We start from the raw sequence: 20,351 nt of genomic DNA, 5'->3' as shown, positions 1-20,351 counted from the left end.
GCTGTCACTCTAAAGATGGCATTTAGGCACCTTATCTAGATGTATCTCTTTCAATTATCCTCTTAGAGATGTGGGTATACCTTAGTTAAGTTCTCATCCTAGCACATAGCTAGCACATAAGGCGGCCCCTCTGGGTAAAGTTGATGTAGTATTCTTTCCTCTGGGCTGCATCTCTGTGCCAGGACATAGGGATTAGTGAGGGGTATGTGGCCTGCATTTCAGTTCCCACTTGCTTCTTCAGGTAGGAGCCCTTGGACGGGGCTCTGTGATGGCCCTTTAGGGTCCCCAAGAGTCTACCGAATGGGGCGGAGTTGATTGAGTGGCACAGAATGGTCTAATATAAGAATTCTGACTCAGGGATGGAGAGGAACAGGGATGGCTGCTTGGCCCTACTGGAGTTTATTAACTACTTAATACAGCTTCTATACTCTAAAGGCATGTGGGGGGCCTGAAAGGCTATAATAAAAATTGTGTTTCTAGAAACTCCTATCACTATGTAGCATTTTGCTAGAGATTATTCACAATAGCCCTGAATGCTGGAGTGTAGGCTGTGCCCTAACACCGAGACCCATTTACTTCTCAGTTGTCATTCTGACACTTATTTCCAATAGCACTTTGCTTTCTGAAGCATTGGGCTTAGAGTACACATTTCTCTTTTTGCAGCTTTTCTGGGCAGTCAGCCGGTAGTGAAGCCAGCAGACTGAATCATGAGGGTCATGCATATTTCCATAGCAGGAGCATGATGCAATACACAGAGAATAGTGGCCTTGCTGTATAGCTGATTATACACAGCTTTGAACCAATAGGGAATAATAAAAGTTTATTTGTACATAGCACCTTATAGTTTACTATACAATTTTAAATCCATGGCCATATTTGAGTCCTGCTAGTGGACAATGACAACACAGAGGCCTGAAGAAAAACCTCAGGAGGAAGAATCATACTCAGACACATGCTCACACATTCAGTCACACTTATATATTAAAACAACACACACAAGTGTGTTCACATATTCACAAATGAATACAATCAGGTTCACTTATATGCATGAACATACACATACACTAACATGCTCACATGGAGATACATTCACTTGCAAATGAATACATTCAAGCATTAATTTAAACATATGAACATGCATACAAATTTAGACATTTATGTATACTTGTTCACTTGTACATGTACATGCTCACATATTCATTTACTGAATATATTTACATTTTAACATGCTCACACAAAAATCATGAACTCACAAAAAAGATAATATTCCCATAAATCCACAACTCACATTCATTTACACAGACATGATCAGACACTCATGAACACAATAAGACATTAACATGCTCATATGAACATGCTCACACATTAACTCAAACACACAGACATATACATATGTCACTTAAAATTTTGTATTATCACAAACTTCCTTATCCATTAATATACACATGAACATGCTTACATTCACTCAGACATGAACATGCTCACATATTCATCTATAAAAATAAGCTTAAAATTCATACATACACATTCATTCACACACATGCTCAAAACATGAAAATGCATATGATTTCATTTGAACATGCTTATGCTCACACAAATGAACATGCTCAGAAATTGATTCACAGGGACATACTCAAACATTCACATACATATGAACATGCACATGCATTCTCACTCAAGCATGCACTCCTACTTTTACACATACACTCCTCACATTCACACATAAACACATTTACATAGAGACATTCTTATGTATTTACTCTCATGTACATGCTTGCCCACTCACATTCAAACACATTCATGTGCCCAACATTCACTTATATTCAGACATGAACACACTCACACATGGACATGCTCCTATATTTATTCAAAAACAAGAACATACACACTCATGCATTAACAAGTTCATATTTGTGAACAAGTTCATAGTCAAAAGTCTGTATGGTTATAAATACATGTAAACACATTAAAACTGACACACATCAGTGTACACTTAGAAACATGATCACACATTGACACACAGAATCACATTCATACTATCACTTACACATGAACACTCACATACACTTACATTCTCACACATTCACTCACACTTGCACATTAATACACACAGACATACACCATCACTCCCAAATAAACACACATTTAGTTACACACAAACATGGTCACACATTCATTCACTCCCTCATGTTTCCATTATCACTCACACTCACATTTTAACATGCACACAGACATGCTCACTTATTTACTCAGACATAAACATCTTTGCACATTCACTCAAACACAAATACACTTACCTTTATCCATACATTCACTCACATATGAACACACAGTTTTACATTCAAACACATGAACATGCTCACTGCACACACACATACATACTCACACGTCACTTACACACAAACATGATCACATCCACATCCAAACACAATGAACCTGCTCACGGACTTATATGTATACTCATTAATACACTCACACAAGAACATAACATCTACACACATACATGATCACATGCACATACTCAAAAATATACTCACATATCAAGCTTGCACAAAGGAACATGCTTAACACTCACACGTGAACTTGCTAACATCTATGCACATGCTCACAAATTGACTCATACACATGAATACACAAAAATTCACTTAAGCACACAAGTAAACTCACTTTAACTCTGTCACACATGAAGAGGCTCAATTCACTTTCACAGGCATATCTACATACATGTAGTTATAATTCACTCACAAACATGCTCACAGGTTTATCCACAGGTTTATAGACACACATATACTCACACACACACCTTCAAACACACAAATATGCTCAAATTAACGTGCTCATTCATCTACTCACACTCAAATATGCCTCACATACACAATGTCACATATTAACTCATATGCATGAGCACACTCAACCTTAAGATGCTCATACACCTATGCATTCAATCACATATATACCCTCACATATAATCATTTGCACATGCTCACAAATTCACTCACATGGTAACATGCTCACATATACAAACACGATGACACTCACATGGACACTCACATGAATACACTTAAAAATTCACTGACACACAAGAAATGGTTAAATATACACACTCAAAAATTCATTAACGTTAAAACACTTTCACTCACACAAACATGCTCAAAAATTTACCCACACACAACACAGGCTCATACCCACATGCCTTCATATTTACTCATGAAACATGCTTATACATCCACTCACACACATGACTATACTCACAAATATAGCAGCACTCATATATGATTATACTCATGTTGATATATTCACTCACAAAAATGCTTACATATTCACTCATACATGAATATGCTGATAAAACACATGTTCACAAACACATTCACTTATTCATGCACATTAACATGCTCATAAACAGCAACATGCTCACACATTCACTTGAACACAAATGTTAACACTCATCACAAAGTTCACACATTCACACACATAGACAACAATCAAACTCACAGGCACATTCTCATATACTAACAAAAATGCAGTCACACATTAAGCTCACACAAATGAACATACACACTGACTTACATATAGACAAACATGCTAACATCTATGCACATGATCATAAATTTACTCATAAACATGAACACACAAATATACTCACATTAACATAGTTTCATATGTCATCTGGCTCACATATCCACTTACACTCAAGACAAACATTTATACACACATTTAATAAATCTCATGATGAACTTGCTTATAAATTTACTCATCGACACACATACATATACTCACATAAACAGATTCATTGAAACAGATATACCCAAATTTACACACTCACATATATGACAGTGTTCATTCACATACCTAAATATATTCACATGTTTACTCAGATCAATATAATCACTCAAACGTGAGCATACTAGAATTTAGCATGATCACACATTCACACATATAATCATGCTTATGACTGTACTTATATACATAGACCTCCTCACATATGTCATTTGCATATACTCATAATCCAGTAATACACATAACATGTTGAAATATTACAAATGTATTTACTGTTTAGTGATATATACATATATGCTCGCATACAAAGATGCTCACAAATTCCCTGAAACACAAAAACATGCTTATATACATCCACATGCTCACACATTCACTGACTTACATTAACATACACTTTCATGAACTCACATGAACATGCTCACAGATTTACTCACACACAGACACATTCACTTAGTCACACTCTCACATTCACTCACTCATGCAAATATTTATACATGCTTTCACTCACTTTCTCATATATTCACTCATATGAACATGCTCACAAACTCATACACATACCCATTTCCTAACCCACACACATTAACACACAAACAACATATATTAAATTTTCTCACAAATATGTTCACACTCACCATGAACCTCACATATTCAGTCACACATAGATATGCCCATATACACTCGCATCCCCATGCTTGCACATCCACTTACACGAATATTTTCACACTTTAACAAGCTCAAACACATTTAAATTCATTCACACACATATCCATGCATGATTACAAATTGACTCACACTCAGTCACACACGTGCTTGCAAATCTCTGCAGTATCCTCACATATTAAAAATATCACCACAAATAAAGCATGCTTACAAATTCACTCGCACACACAAACAAGTTAATATCAATACACATAGTCACATTCAGTCATACACATGACCATCCACAAACATTTACTTACATAATTATACTCATCTTAGCACACTCATACTTGAACAGGCACACATATTTACTCTCCAACATGGGCAGTGTTACATAAATGAGCCAAAGATGGCCTCTGTGTATTGGCCTTGTGTTTTTTTACTTCTTCACAGCAGGCTGGGATCCAATTAGCTCAAAAACCAGCTGGCACCAAACTCAAATTTTACACATTCAGTTGTTTTAAATACAGCCTAAATAAGCAGATTTTTAGCCATTGAGAGACAGCCTGTTTTGCATACTCTACAAAACTGCTCCCAGCATCTGCTATCCATAGATAAGATAAACCATATAGTTATAAAAGAGCCCAAGTCACTGCTGTTCTTTGGCACTCTCTGAACCAGAGACTCCCCATAACACTGCTGAATAACATCACCAAGACACATACCCCTCTCTGATCCCACTCTTCCCGAGGAATTCTCTAGCCTTCTCCCCCTTCTGGGTGGTGTCTCTGAAAGGTCTCCTGTTATGAGAGATGTCCCTTTCATGCAAACCAGTGAAAGTGTCATCTAAATAAAGGTCATTGAATGCTATTGCCACCTTGTGGTCACATCTTTTTCCTTGATCAGCCCCTAATTCCTTGAACCCACTAAAAGTGGTGGTGAGGAAAAGGGAGGATTTTGGTGATGATCAGAAATCTATATAGGGTCCATCCAGTCAGCAGGACAATCAATTAACAAAATTATCCTGGACAACCTTAAATGGTTTGGACTCAAAATTTGGAACGGCTCTGGTTTGGCATGGCATTATTTTGTGCTATATTATATTCTACGTTTGTCATAGCCTCCACCTGTGCCTCATTAGCCTAACCAAGCAGCAGCACCAGCATTTGGGAGAGCTCATTGCAACTAACTTTTGGGGTGAGAGGCACTGAGCACCCTGAGGAAGGAAGTAAACCTGCCTACCTGGGGGACCCTCACTGGGGATGCATGGGGGATTGTAAGACCTGTGGGCCTCAAGAGGAAAGGGGGATGAGTGCACACCTCTGGACCAAGGGTAGGCTCCCCCATAATGGGCTATAGCAGGAGGATCTCCCCATGGATAGGCTGTTGATTTGGGGTACTCTGAAATGATAGGACATCTTTGTTCCTCGAGACTGCTATGGAAGATAAATGAGCCAATAAAGCAGAGATGTCAGGCCAAGGCTGGTCTCCTAAGCATAGTTGGGGGAAACACCTTCATAAACAGCTAGCATGACTCCGCTGCTGTTTTGTTTGGATCTGCTATTGCAGAAGGCAGTCATTCTAGTTCCTCCCTTGAAGGATACTGAAACACCAATCCTTCAGCTGAGCTGGCTAAAGCATTACTTAAAGTGACTAAATATGAAAGGAAATTTATATTTCTGCCCCTCCCAGGACTCTAAAGGAAGTGTCTGTCCTACTGAACAGGTGCTCTAAACCACAAGATGAATGCTGGGCCTTGCTCATGGAAGCTTCTCACTAGGATGCTGCTGGAAAAAAAGATAGAGCCCAAACTCCTGGGGGAGATAAGACAGAGAGGAAGACTCTGGGAAAAAGACTGGTGCCCTTTAGAAGAAAAGGCAGCACAATACCGCCATGATAGTGGTGAGGATAATTTACCCTTTGCTTTCTAGGTAACCACTCACAGAGTTGTAAAGACAGAAAAGACAAAAGGGGAAGGCCAAGGAGGTGAGGCTGGTTCCTTAATTGGAGGAGGAAACACATCTCTCTTGCCTTAAGATTCAGTTGCTTTTTAAGTATCTAGCCCAAGAACCAAACTAAAAAAAGGGGCTCCATGACTATATCACATGTATCTGTTGGGGAGTGAAATTAATAGGGGCTGAAATTAAACTATTGACTACTTATAATAAGGGATGGAAAAATGGTGTTCCTGCTAAAGGATACCACACAACCAGTGGAGAAGGTGGGAATATCCCCCAGAGGAGGCTTTGGACCCCAATGCAGACTTACCTTGTTGATGTGGATCTTTACGGCTTGGAAGGCTTCCCACCCTACGTTAGGCCTCCTAACAGCCCTGGGCAGACTGTCAATGGAAAACATTATTAGCTTCCCGTCAGCTGAGGATGTTGGAATGGGTTTATCAGGCAACAGATGGCATGCAGCATGGCGACTTGGCAGCCCAGAGGAGGCCGAATTGAATCCTGAGTCTACCCAGTTGTTTCTCAGGGGGGGCTTTTGACACAAGTCTGAGTCCTCTTTGCTAGCAATGATGGCTAATACTAAACAATTCAAGAGAACACAGCTGCCCTGGGTTTAATTGAAACTCATGAAAGAGACAAAGAGAATCAAGTGCTGCCTGTTAAATCTACACACAATACCCCATCTGGCCTAAATCAAAATTATTATCAACAGTGAGGCTGCCCTCTTCCTAGGCCAAACTACCTATATCCGGAATCCCTGTTTAAGTATGAACCCCAAGATAAATAAAAGAGATTATATTGGACCTGAGGGAAAAAGAGGGGTCCCAAATTATATGATTTCTGGTAAATCCACTGAGTAATTACAATACTTATTAGGGTTAGAGTACAATCTGGGAAGGCTTCTCCTTCAGAGACAGCCCTACCTTCCATGCCTGTCCCTGATCTCTGTCAGTGGCAGGGACCCACACCTACATAGGATCCAATAGGCTTGAAGTGAGCAGCTTCTGGCAGACAATCACCCCTGTACCACATTAACTATTGTTTGGGTTCTAAAAAATAAATACTGGCTGGCTCTGATGGACCAAGTGCTGAAATATTCCTAGTTCCGGGAAGGGGGGCGGTTACTCATACTTTAAAGGGAGGTGATTGTCAAGGAGGTAAACAGTTTTGGAGGAGGACTAAAGAGTAATTATCCACTTAGCTATTAAAATTGTTCCACTTTTGCTAAAAGATGCTGCTGTCCTAGTTGTTCTCCCTGAGAACGTCCCTTTTCCCATGATTGGAATGGATCTCCTCATTTGGCAGATAACAGGGAACATGACTAAGGCTTTTATGTTACTTGTAGGCTGTAGCCAGTGGGGACCAGTTCATCTTTCTCTGCCAATGCAGGAGGCAAATATGCCACAGTACTGGCTAAGGCAAAGCACTTAATGATTATGGCCTGTCATAGCTGACTTAGTTAAAAAATAGGTACTGATTCCCACCTTTCAATTCCCAGGTACGGCCAGTGCTTAAAGCCACTGTTAATGAGTTGTGCCATCCCAAAATTTACTTTCTGGGGCCTCTGGACCAAATGGACAGGTAAATGCCTTACCCATGAGTTTTTGGTATAAGCAACTCCCAGACTCAGCCCATAGGTATTTACCCCTAGAGAAGCAAACCCTGGAGACATACTGGGCATTTATTGACACTGATGCCCTTACTGGGGCAGAGCCAGTTATCCCATGGACTGAGATTCCTATTATGCCCTGGGTCATGGAAAAAGCTCCCTATAAAATTGGACTAACAACAGGGACCTCTTTATTAAAATGGAAATAGTATCTACTGGATTGAGTTAAACTCAGCCCTACTGGAGTGTCACAACTCCATGAGGAAATAGCCATATACCCTGGCAATGAGGTTAACTTGACAAAACCTCAAGAAACACTTCCAACTCTTAATCAGTGGGGATCAGCAGGAGGATGGTCAGCATTCTCAAAAAAGAAAAGTAATGGTCTCTCTTTACTTATGGAATGAGCACGGGGTATGAAGGAGCAAAATATGGATGGCCTCAGACTATCACCCTTACTCAAACACTCCAATTCAGGGAGATGGACCAAAGTGCCCAATGAACTGAGCTACATGCAATATTCTTAGCAATAGAGTTGTCCTCGACAAACATTTTCCTATGGTTCACATTTTTATCACTCCTGGCTGGTGGCCAATTACTTAGTTAAGACTTTGGCAAAATCAGTATTAAAAACACAGAGTAAAGAGATGTGGGGAAAAAAGTCACCACATTGGTTCCTGCTCTACCCATCTTGGTACACTATACCTCAGTTTGTACCAAACAAGGCACAGAGGAGGCATGATACAATGCCAAAGCCAACAAATGACTAAACCATCAAAGTAGGTAAGCCTCTTGAAGGAGTGGGAATCCCCATTTCTTTGGGATGAGCCTGTCTATTGGTAGGCACATGAGAGGTCAGAGCATTTGGGGTTAATGGGGTTATGAAAATGGATTGTTACTATAGGAATCAACCCAGCATAGACATATTTACACAAAACTATTGGGGACTGTACCACATCAACAGAAATCTTGACACTGGGCCTACCGCATGGGAGGGGAAACTTGCAGAGGAGATGAACCACTTAACAACTGACAGGTTGATTTCATTGGGCCTCTCCCTGCAGCAGCAGGAACCATTAAATATGCCTTAATAATGGTGAATACCTACACAAGCCTTCTGTTTGTTTACTTACCCAGGCAAGGCACCAACCTCTGCTGTTAATAGTGTTATTGAGGGGTTAACAAAACAGCTTTTATAGCCTTTGGGAGTGCTACAAGTTATATTATCAGATCAAGGCTACCACAAAGCAAACACAACAATGGGCATTACCAAATAACAATGTTTGAGTTTTCTGCCTACAGTATCATCTTACAGCAGGTATCATAGAAAAATATAATAGCCATTTAAAACAAGGGCTGTTGAGAGTGCTTAGAGGAAAACATTCTCAGAAGTGATCAAAAACACTTCCCATACTCCTGATTATCATGCACATATGGCATAACAATACCACTGTTACTATTTAAACTCGTAACAAAGGATGGGACTACTAACAGAGATGTGACCTCTGCGGCTGTACACACCCACGCCAGACATAACCCAGTTACCAGTTTTCATGGACATGGGAGCCCAGACATTGCCACCTACAGAAAAGGAACATTAGTCTGGTGCATTCATATTTCCATTTTCCCTCATTGAAAACCCAGAGCTTAGACACTTGCCTCTTGATCCTGATAAGGACCTGATGTGGACCAATGACTTGGAAACTCACCTCAGTCTGTGTCCATTCATAATCCAGGGTAAGCTAACCTCTTTCTCATTACTATCTGGAGAGAAAGCTGCCCTCATCTGCCACCCATGTACTTTGCTCTGTTAAAGGCACTGTGGAATAAACCTGGACCTGCCCCTGACATCCAGGAGATGGAACTAAACCATTCCCAGACTAGGTTAACACCATTTGGATGAAACCCAGTAGGCAATCAGATCTCCTTACTGCTAGCCACAGATTACCTCCAACTTTAACCCCTACACTGTTGCTGTGCCTCTTTCTTACCTGAGAAGTTCCTAGTGTCATCATGTCTACTGGATATCTACTGTATGTCCATTGGTGGATCACCCTAGCCCTGGTAATCTACAGACTACTGTTAACAAAGTATATCTAGAAACAACATGCTACATACATACTGTTAACTTAAATAATAAGTGGCAAAAATGAAAGTCACACTCAATTGAGGTTTATTAAGCCAAGATTTTGAGGATGCACCCTGGAAAAACACAAACTGGACAAGCTGTGGTTGTTTTATCAAAGGGAAAATTGGAACCTTCTACATTTTAAAGGCATACAGAGAGAAGGAAAAAGGTGGGGTGGGAGGTGGGAAGGGTGGGGCTTATGAGGCAAAGTAGTTACATTCTACATTTTACATAAAATAAGGGGAATATTAGAAGGGAAAAAGGGAGTGCAGGAGGCATCAATTATGTAGATTTCCTTGGGTAGGTGGAAGAATGTCTGATTCTGTCTTGTCTCCCGTTCTGTTACCTGTAAATATAAACTCATAATTTACTATTAGTGTGGAATCAGATAGGCTTTAGTTTTAGATGCTAGACATAAGTATAATTTGCATGTCCTGACTTATGGGAGGTTAAAAAGGAATTTCCTTAATGAATTATCTTTTTGGGCCAGTTTTTCACAGGTGCCTGAGGCTTTTACCTTCTCTTTTACATAAGGAGTTGGGGGGAGGCGTAGCCCTGAGACTTTGATTTGCTTTTTATAATACCATAGAAAGATGCACAACATGGATCAGATTAGGGACAATGGGAACCATGCTGTTGACTATTCAGGTTGTTCAGGTTGGTCAAACCTGGTAACAATATGACCACAGATACCTAGATGGAGGCTAGCACTACATATTTTATCTCTACTTCTCCTAGCGACACCCATTCTGTCTAAGCAAGACTTTTAGATACTGCTTTTGACTCACTAATACCTTCTAGACCCTGAGGACCCATTTTTACTTCAAATCAGATGAGACCAACTACTATTAATAATATCATTAAACAAATAGAACAATAGGCCACTACCTACCACGTCTCATTTAAGGAATGCCCAGAGATAGTATGTCCCCAGTATTACTACCAGGATGCTTGTGATTAGTTCAATCAGATTAAATATGCTGTAATTCAAAGCTAATACTAATGAATTCTTAGGATTACAAAGATAAAATTATAGCTCATATTCTGGGGTAATGACAAGTATAAATCATGCCAACAATGTATGTTTTTACAACTATTGGCCCTCTTTACTGTTATAATGATCTCTCTCCCTCCAGTACAAGCCCCATTTATTGAGGTGGAAAAACATTGTGGCCAAGTGGCCAAGGGCAATTTACCATGGACTTCCTCCCTATTTGCTAATCAATATAAACCAGAAAGGAAATATTATTTGGGCCAAAGCATGTGTAAGAGGTCCTAGACTACAAGCAGATTGGGAATTCTTCCCTGACCTAACCTTCTCACAATACCAATTTCAAAGTTTACATAACACTCAATGGGAACAAGCTCTTTAACAATTATAATGTTGGCTGCTAACAGTAAACAATGATGGCTCTTGTGTGTTACAACGAAGACAATTAGTACAGAAACACATTTGATCCCACTGAGAAATCTAATCACTCTCTACATGACAGTTTCTCTGTTCAAATTGATATTAATAACTACTTGCTTATAAATATTACAAAATTTTCCAGGCCTACAAAGACCACCATTAGTAAGGACTTTGGAAAAAATTGGGCAATTGCCCTTAAATATACTCTTCTGAGTGATCCTTAAAAAAATACGCACATCCCACCTTATAGGAGATAGAAACAATAGTGAGAAGCCTGATAGCAAAGCTAACCTTGGAAGACATTTGTTGATATTAGTCACATTGTTACTTTCTAAGAGCCCAGCCTGAGGCTATTAATCCTACCATAGAAAAGTTTTCCCTAGAATGGAAGCTATGGAACAGGTAGTTCCATAGCTGATTCCATAGTTGGATTTCCCACTGAAATCCAACAACATTGTGATAAATAGGGACAGAAATGGATCAATTGATGTCTATTTTTGAAATAACTTGGCCAACCTGTGTGGATCCCATATATGAGTACATTCACATACTTACACATCAGTGAGTCACATGAACATGCTCACAAATTTATTCACATATAGCACACTCATTCACTTACATGCACACACATTCACCTATGTATGCACATTAACCTGCTCACAAACAGAAACATACCACGTACACACAAATACATGTACATATTATCATGCTGCTCACACTTGCTTGATCACCCATTAAATCACACATGAACATTTTTACACATTTACTCACACACAGACACACTTAAGCCCTCAAACACATAAATATGCTCACACATTCACCCACAATTAATACCCTCAAATAAGAATATGTTTATACATTTATTCAGTCTTAACATCACACAAATTTACTCACATGCATAGACAAATTATATATAATGGCATTGTGATGCTCACATTCACACAGTCACACATTAACACACTCACACATGATCAAACATAATTATACTCACATATACAAACATATACATTCACTCATTAGAGAACCTGCTCCTACACATGAATGTGCTCATTCACTCACAAAAGTGATCCTCACATAATGCACACTCACACATTCACTTGCACAGAGATAAGTTCACTTACATAGTCAAATGTACTCAAACATTAACTCCCTTAGACTTAATAATGCTCACATGTTCACTCATTGTGTAAACATGTTTACACACATGCACTCTCAGTGACACGTAAGATATACTCACACATTCACTTAAGCAAACTGGCTCACATATTTTACTCATTCACGTGAACATGGTTATAATTTCACTCATACACAAAACACTCATATGGTCACATGAACATACATATTCCCACACCCACATAAATATACACAAACATGGGCATGTTCTCACATTAACTTGCAAATGAACATGCTCCAAAATACACATGCACTCACAGAAATATATTCTTCCATTAGGACGTTCACACAAATGAACATACTTGCATATACACTCACACACACACAAAAATGCTCAAACATCCATTCACTCACACAAACCAGCTCATAGATTCCCTCACTTACACCAACATTCTCACAGATTTACTCAAACTCAGACACATATACTCACATGAATACATTATTCTCGCATGTATGCAAATTAACACACAAATAAGGACACACACATTTACTTGCAAATAAACATGCACACTGATCACAAAGCTCACACACAGATGTACATATACACTCAGATGTGTACATGTTCATGTGTTTACTCACACATTAACCTCACACAAACAAGAATGCTTTTACGTTAACTCACACACATGAACATGGTAACATCCTTGCACAAACTCACTCATAAACGTGAACATTCAGTTAAACACACAGATATACTGATATTAACACTCATACATGAACAGACTCACACGTGAGTCTCACACACAGACAGGGTCACATACATACACACACATCACTCACAGAATCGCTCAGAAGTTTACTTACACTGATGGATAATACACGCATACTCACTTATTTACTCAAATATACTCAAATCAACATGGTCACACACATGAAATACTCACATATTCACTCACCCAAATATGCTCATGTCCACAAAGTTATTCATACATTTGCACCAATTACCACTCTGAAACATTTACTCACTTGTAAGTCTGTACTTAAATTTTTTATCACACATAAACTCACATATTACTTTACAAACATAAAAATGTTTTAAAATCCACTCAAACACATAGACACCCTCACATATAATCATTTGCACATATTCACACATCCAGACATAGATATACATCGACATACTAAATATAAAACTTAGTTCACTATTTACCCACATACTAATATTTATATATATATCTACTCAAACATATATATTATGTGTACTCAAAAACAAACTCAAGAATTTACTTAAATATAAAATTGATTCATACATGTACACATTCACACATTTGGTTACATTAACACACAATTCACTTGTTCAAAACAACATAGTGGCAAATTAACTCATAGTCACACTCACATACATGCTTAGAATCTCACACATTCTTTCACTTACACAGATGTGCTTATTCATATACTCATGTAAACATGCTGACAAAATTGCACACCACACTCATTTATACTTACATGTATGTACATATTAATTTACATACACAAAATAGCATAATTACAAAAGGAATATGTTTACATGCTCACTGAACATGAATATACTCACACAAAAAAGCTCACACATTCACTCATAAATACACTCACGCTTTAGCAAGCTTGTGAATGAATTCACATTAGCTCACAACGTGCTCATGTATTTACTGACATACATAGACACATTCACATCCTCTTTCTCACATATTTATACAAACTTGCTCACTCATTGACTCTCACATGAACAGGCCCCAAACTCACAGGACACATTCATATATGCTCACGTTCATTCACTCATACTTTCTCTCACACATGTATGTGAACACTCATAGACAGGGAGATGTTCAGACATTCATATACACACGTGAGGATCCTCATCCTTAACATCACACATGCATATGCTTACACATTGGGTCATACATACAAACGTGTATAGAATCATTCATTGTATATAGATACCCTTATATATAATCATTTATATACAAGTGTATGTCCTAGAATATTCCCATAATTGCATATTCCATATGCATTCTCCCTGTTCAGTTGAACACACCTATGTGCTCTCACACATAAACATGGTCACAAATTCACTAAAACACAGTCATGCTCATACAAATAGAGACATCCTTACACATTCACTAACATGAACATGCTCAGTTTTCACAAGTAGACACATTCATTATACTACCACCAACACACATATTCACTCAATGTGTGAGTGTATTTATGTGAGTGAATGTGTGAGCTTATTTTATAAGTGTGAGCATATTCATGTACAGTGAGGATGTGAACATGTTCCTTTTGTGATCATGTTATTTTGTATGTGTAAGTTAATGTGTGAGTATGTGCATGTAAGTGAAAATGAGTCTCTTGTGTACAAGTGATTTTGTGAGCATGTTCATGTGAGTGAGCACATGAGCATGCTCACAAATTCATCAATATACGAGACATGCTTGTATATCTCACATGAACATATTTACACATTCCCTCACACATTAACACAGTCAGAAACAAGCTCATGCTCACATATAACTGACTTACATGTGAATTTTCACAAATTCATACCTATAGAGACACAATTATATACATTACGTGCTAACATCCATTCACTTAAACAGGCACGTTAATCCATTCATGAAAAGGAATATGCTGACCATATTCACTCTCACACAAACATGTTCAGATTCACCATGAGCTCATTCACTCACACATAATGATGAATTCACATACTCACGTTTAACTCAGTACATTCACACATTAGCAAGCTCACACAAGTGAGTATGATTCATATTCACTTATTAACAGAAATGTCCTAACACCTATATATTAATACATGCTCACAAATTCACAATACACTTGAACACAGCCATTTACTTCAACACTCAAAAATACACTTGAACACAGCCATTTACTTCAACACTCAAATATTACTAACACACTTTAAGACATACACAAGTACACAAATTTATTTTCAAAATACACACATATACACATGCTCACACATCCATTCACTCACATTAACATGTTTACAGTTCACTCACTTGAACATAATGACAAATTACACATGTAGACAAACACACATACATTTACACATATCCTCACTCATTCACACAAATATGCTCATACCTTTACATTCACTCAGGTGAACATGGTCACAAACGTACTCAAATACATAAACACATCAGATACACGTATCAATAGATTTACTCCATACAGACATGCTCCAACATTCACTCAATCACATAAGCATATGCACAAATCCACTCACATAGGCACTCAAATATATACACTGAGATGCTTCCATTTACACCTCCCTTTCACATGCATATTAACACTCTATCAGAAACATGTATACATAGATGCACATAAAATGTTCATACACCATAACATGTAAACATTAACCCATGGAAAAAACACACACACATTTATCCTCACATACTCACATTTCACACACAAATATGCTTGCACATTAACTAGCTCACAGCAATAACCCTATATACATTCAGTCACCCACATGACCATGCTAATATATATGCACATGGTCACAAATTCAAGCGTACACTTGAACACACAAACCTTAACTTCAACACTCAGATATCATCACAGTAACATTTTACATGTACAAGTTCATATATTTGCTCTGTAAAATATGCCTGCTGACATATATGCACATGTTCACACATTCACACAAACATACACCTCATTCATTCATATGAACATTATCACACATTCAGTCACACATGTGCTTAATCAGAAATTCACACACACAGCAAACACACTCATTAGATTTATATACACACAATCATAAATTCCCTTACACGTGCAAATTATCACTGACAGAGGAATATGCTTATATATTTACTGGCACATGAACATTGTCCCACTTACCAAGAAGCTCACAAATTCACTTGAACACATAAAAAACTTACATTCACTAACACACATGTATTCACACATTCCTTTACATAAATGAGTGTACATTTATACTAGTACATATGTTAACAAGATCACACCAAAGACCACTTACTCACTACCAATGAACTTGCAAACATTCACATGCTTACAAATTCACTCATAAGATGAGCACATACAAACATTCCCTTAAACACAAATTTTCACACACTCTCACCCATGAACAGGTTCACACATACACTGCCACACTTATTTATGCTTATATATATACAAATGCTCATATATTCACTCACCAGAAAAACTCTCTCAAAAAAAGCTTGCTCGTGAATCACACAAACATGAATTCCAAAAATGTCACTCACATACCTACACACACTTAAATACACTCATACATTCATTCTTTTACACAGATATGCTTCAATAGTCAATCACATAAGCATGCTCACAAATTTAGTCACACAGGGACTTAAATATATATACTCTGATGTTCCCACACACCCCTTCCTTTATACATGCACATTAACCTACTCAAAAAAAGGAACATTCTGACATACATACTTGCACACAGACATGCTCACATCCACTATGAAGCTCATTCACTCACACATAAACTCATATGAACTTTAACTCATATTGTTAAATGGTATGCACCTATGCACACATTCTTACACTCACACAAGAATTGTCACAAGCTCACATAAATGAACCCAATACACATTTGGTGTCTCATACAATCATATAAATATTCATGCATATGTTCACAAATTTCAGGCATAAAATTAAACATATAAACATTTACGTCACTCAAATATTGTCACTAATAGACTCACATGTAGAGGTTCACATATTCACTGTCACAAATGGATGTGCTCACATATTTGCACATATACATTTACTCACATTAGCACACTTACAATTCACTCATTCAAAATGCATATTGACCAAATTACTCTCAAACATAGAAATACTCACATTCTCACAACACGTTTACACATTCACTCAGTGATATAAACATGCTCATACCTCACTGACATGACTGTTGTCATACATGAACATACATGAATATGATCACAAATTCACTCACACAACAGACACACTCATTGCTTTTATATGCACATAACCAAAAGCTCACTAACCATACAAATTATCTCATGGTCAGAAACAGGAATGTGATCAATATTCACTTCAACACAAACATGCTCACACTGTCTAAGATGATCAGATTTAGTCAACACATAAAAGCACATTCACTCACACACATGCTTACATGTTACCTTACTGAAATATATTCACATGTTAACAAGATCACATGAATACACTCACTACACATGAACATGATAACGTACACAATACTTACAAAAGCCCTCATAGAGATGATCACACACGGTTTTTCAATTTTAACACACACATTTACACAATGAAACACTATCACCCATCTACAGGCTCACCCATGCATTGTCACACACAGTCATACTCAAATATACTCACACATTTACCTACAAAACATTCACATCCACTCTCACTCAAACATGCTAACAAACTCACTTATATACATAGACACAGATTTGTGGACATGCACACACTGACATGTTTATTCTTTCACTTGAACATGCCCAAACACTCAATCACATGGGCATACTCTCAAATTCACTGACATAGGGATACAAATATATACACTCAGATGTTCCCACTAACCCATTCACTCTTACCCACACATTAACAAAATCTCAAACAGGAACATTCTTACATATATACTCACACAGAGATGCTTATATTCACCAAAAGTTTATTCATTTATACATAGATACAAATATATTCACACACACATGCTCACCAATCACTCAGACAATATATTCACACATTAACAAGCTCCAGCAAATACACACAGTACACATTTACTCACATGACTATGCTATCATCCATGCACCTACTCATAAATTCACAATACAAAAGAACACACATATTTACTTCAACATTCAAACATTCTCACCCCAATACACTGTCATATGTATAGGTCACTTATTTGCTCTTGTGAATGTACATACTCACATATATGCACATGCTCATTTACTCACATTAACATGCTTACAATTCACTCACTACACTCATTGAAAAATTTACTAATTCACATATACATACATTCACACTCTCACACCCACACATTCACTCATTCACTCAGATGTGCTCATACCTCATTCATTCACGTAAGCATCATCACCCATTTACTCACATACAAGTTAATGACAACAAATTAGCTCACACACCAGACATACCCATTCCAATTACACATGCACACTTACGCATTCACTTACCCATGCAAATTATCATTGTTACAAATAGTAATGTATATATTTACTTGCACAGGCACTTGCACTCACTCACCAAAAATCTCACACATTCACTTCCACATAGAAAACATTTACATTCACTCACATCCCTATGCTCATACTTTCTGTTATTCAAATCTACTCACACATTAAAAAGATCAGACGAAAATCATGCACTCATTACACATAAACATCCTAACATGCACACAGATGCTCACAAACATTCTCATATAGATTAGTGAATAAAAATACCTACTGAAAACACATAAGTTTACATACTATGTAACATTCTCACCCACGAATAGACTCACACATAAATTGTCAATACATGCTCACATATATACACATCCTAATGCATTCACTAGCAAAACACTCTCAAACATTGACTCACAAGAACATGCTCATTGATTCACTCACATACGAAGACATAATCAGATACACACATACACATAGTTACACAGTCATTCACATAAACATGCTCAGTTATTCAGTCACATGAGCATGCTGACATATTCATGCACAAAGGGATGTTAATATGTACACTCAGATGCTCCAACACACCCAGTCACTTATCATGCACATTGACATGCTTGCAATCAGGAACATCTCACACATACACTTACACACAAACTTGGTCATACTCACCATGAAGCTCAAACTCCCACATAGATACATTCACAAGCATTCATACTCACATGCTCATATTTCACTCATATAATATACACATAAATTAACAAGCTCATAGAAATAGATAAGATAAACCCTTCACATTTACACCAATATGTATCATCTGTGTGTGCTTACAAAGTCACACATACACATGAACATACATAAATATTTATCCAACAATCATATATTACACAAACACACTGAGATATATGCAAGTTCATATATTCACACTCACAGTGTACATACTCATATATGTACCCACACTTACATTAACACACATAGAATTCACTCAAATGAACGTACTGACTAGATACTCAGTAATAATATTTAGTCAGTATAAAAGTATTGATTATAGTATAGTGGACATACATACATTCATACCCACATGTTCACATATTCATTCAGTCACATAAATATGCTTACAACTTCACTTGCTTCCATGACCATGATTGTACATTGACTTACTCACCTGAATATCTCAATTTCATTGAGATACATAGATACTCAGATACACTCACACAAATACACTGACATATTCACTCCTTCACAAATACAAGCTCAATCATATGGCCATGATTATAATTTTTTTCCCACAAGGGCACAAATATATACACTCTGATGCTCCCTCCTATTTACCCAATCTCTTTTCATATGTATTAACATGCTCATAATCAGTAACATGCTCACATATACACTTGCATACCAGTATGTTTATGCTCACCATGAAGCTCAAACATTCATTAGTAAATAAAATCACATGCATTTACAGTCACATGCACTCACAATA

At 37.6% G+C, this 20,351-nt stretch overlaps 1 long non-coding RNA gene across 2 annotated transcripts in view; it reads left to right on the top strand.

Annotated features, from left to right (window-relative positions):
* LOC142865782 (uncharacterized) overlaps positions 1-20,351 on the top strand; it is a 159,933-nt gene that overhangs the window by 3,577 nt on the left and 136,005 nt on the right. The window lies entirely within an intron of this gene.

This window comes from Microcebus murinus, chromosome X, assembly GCF_040939455.1.
Source record: "Microcebus murinus isolate Inina chromosome X, M.murinus_Inina_mat1.0, whole genome shotgun sequence".
Classification (NCBI taxonomy): domain Eukaryota; kingdom Metazoa; phylum Chordata; class Mammalia; order Primates; family Cheirogaleidae; genus Microcebus; species Microcebus murinus.
This window is presented reverse-complemented; position numbering and strand designations above follow the sequence as displayed.